Consider the following 3,090-nt stretch of genomic DNA (forward strand, 5'->3'; position numbering starts at 1 on the left):
AAACATGATAATTATTAGTATTTATGAATCATACCATGTATTATTCTTATAAAATATATTATTTATGAACAATATTCATAAAAATGGTTTTTTTACGTACTGTATATCGTCAAAGGTATTTATATTTCTAAAAAATGTTCTTTATGTATATTTTATTACTCTCTTATACGTACAAGTACTCCGATATTATTATTTTTTTGGTTAGTAAATTGTCTACGGGTTTCCTTTAATACAATTATACCATGCTATCTTTTAGACTTATATATAGATAATTCCTAAAGTGGAACACACAAATCTAATGGAATAGTTAAATACGTAGAGGAAAAAATAAACCAAATGAATACCAATCTAATGGAATACTTAAATACGTAGAGAAAAAAATATACATATTATCTAATAATGAATTTTACCTAATGGCATTGCTCTTTAATAATAAATTGATTGTCTTTCCACTCCAACCATGAAGCCGAAATCCGAGAAAAGATCGCATCTTACGTGTCAGCCTTTTTTTGTTGTTTAAAATGGTATTGCTCGATTATTTTTCACTATATTTATTCTTATGGATTGTTGCCTCAAGATTTATTTTTCTCCAACAGTTTGAGTGATATCTTATTTTTAGAGAACAGTAAAACTTACAAATTGGAACAGATAACCCGAATAAACCGAACCATTATTTCCAAAACAGACACTTCCTATGCAACAGTGCTTCGCATGACCAGTGTTTCCATGCCCACTCAATAAACTGAAATATACCCACATCCATAAAAAAAACTTTATACATATATTGTAAACCAGAATAATACCAACACATTGCATCCGCATAAGCAATAATCCGAGGAAAATACAAAAGGGAAAACCTGAGTTTTTCTACGATTAACGATTATTTTCTTTATTTTTATTTTTTTGTATTACCCACTGTTGCATTATGATCTATTAAAGCTCTACGGCCACTATGATCATTGCCAACCCCACCATCCTTCGCTCACCATGTACGATAAGAGAAATTTCACTCTATCAGCATTACTCACACATACAAAAAAGAACACCTTCGATGCTACTGATTCTAGCGTTGTTCGCCTGCTAAAACTCCCAGATGAATATTATGAAGATATGACAGACCAAATATAAATATAATACACACAGGTCATGCATGAAGAAGTCCCTGCACTCAGATAAGAAATAATAAAATTTAAAAATAATATAACACTGATTCACTTCTCTTATTGAATATCGCCAGGTCTCACATGTTAAAGAAATTCTGCAAGGACAAAAAAGGCGAAACACTAAAGATTTCAATTTGTTGCGTTGTATTCAGAATGATTTGTTGTGTACCTTGCCTGTACTATTTAACTCTTTGCCATCAATAAATCACGATTTATTCAAAACTTCGGCCGCATGATCCTTAAAACGCTTCCATTCTATTAAGAACATGAAATGGACACCACCGGCAATGGTCTTTGTTGCTCTATACAAAAAAACAAGTCAAGCATCTCTACATGTACAAACAAAAGGACAACTACGACGGATGTAAACGTGTTATAAATAACTTTATTACACCAGTGAATCGTGCCAAAACGAAACTACACCTCCTTTCCGTCCTATAAAACCCCCAAAAAATCCCAACCAGCTAAACATGAAAAAGATTACATGCATGCAATAAAAATAAAATTGAAGCACTTATTCGAAATATAAATGAGACTTTCGACAGGCGCGGCGTGCGCCGCGCATCTTCGCCGCTAGTGTTCATGACATGTACAGGGGTAGACAGATTCATGGCAATGTGTGGTCTGCTTATCATTCTTAATCGTCACTATATCTAGCCATGGGCCTGACCGGGCCGGGCTTGGGTCGGGCCTTAAAAAGGCCACGGCAGAAAATTGAGGCACTGGTCCTGCCATCGGGCCTACTTTGAAGCCCAAGCCCGGCCTATGTGTTGAAAAGCCCGTCGGGTTTTGGGGCCGTGGGCCGGGTCTCTCCCTTAAAATCCCATAGGGCCTAGGCTCTGGATTTTGGGGCCGAGCCAGAGATGCCCAGGTATAACCGCCACTCGAACTCGTCAACCCATTCATGCAGGCACATCAAACGATTTTACTACTCCTAGTAATTTTCGGAGTTATGAAATTTCGACACAAGTGTTGACATTCACACTCTGAATCCAGTCTCTACTGCGGCAAGTAAAGTTCCCAAGAACATCACAAAGAAAAAAAACGTTGACATTCGATACTCTGAATCTAGTGTTGACATTCTCAGACTGGATTATATTCATCGTGTAATGAAAATAGTGTGTATAATAAAAGAAAATACATCAGGTATAATAAAAAAGTACTGTTGTAAAAATGTTGATCATGTATTAAAAATGTTCATTGTATTAAAACATATCCATCAGGTATTTGAAATGGTTATCGTGTAGGAGTATTATATAATCAGTTCTATATTTAATATTAGTCTTGTATTAGAAAAATTATATTATCCAAGAAGGAGACCGGAAAATTAATTAAAATATTCAAATATTTCATGAAGTAATAAAGATGATAAAGTGTGGAGATTGACATGGCAATGCAAAGCAGTATGGCGTTGCTCGGGCCGTTGGTGGCTCTAGGTCGACTGTAACTGAATAAGAGTAGAAGTGAAATACAGAAAATGATGCAAGTTGTTTGCATCGCCAAAAACCTCTCGAGCTCCTGTGACCGTGTGTGTGTGATCCTGATCGATAGCGAGAGTGAGAGAGAGAGTTGATCAGATTAGTGCTTACATCATTGTATATCAGCATACCTATTTCACGCATGATGCATCTGGATGCATTATTCACGGGCTTTTTAGATTTTTTTTCTTTTGTTTTCAAGGTACACGGGCTCGTTAGATCAGAGGCCGCGTGTGAGTCTTATTTTTGAAACTGAGCTGCAGCCTGGAATCGATCGATATATCCAAACGTGTATCAACTTGCTGATGTGCATGGAGGATGGGAAGATTCAGATCGAGTTCGTTCGATCCGAAGAGCAACTTGCTGATGTGCTGATCAAGGCATTGGGACGAGTTAAACTTCAAGAGCAGCGAGCAAAGATCGGGATGGTGAAACTCAACGAAGCACAC

The sequence above is a fragment of the Hordeum vulgare genome, chromosome 6H (assembly GCF_904849725.1).
Source record: "Hordeum vulgare subsp. vulgare chromosome 6H, MorexV3_pseudomolecules_assembly, whole genome shotgun sequence".
Lineage (NCBI taxonomy): Eukaryota > Viridiplantae > Streptophyta > Magnoliopsida > Poales > Poaceae > Hordeum > Hordeum vulgare.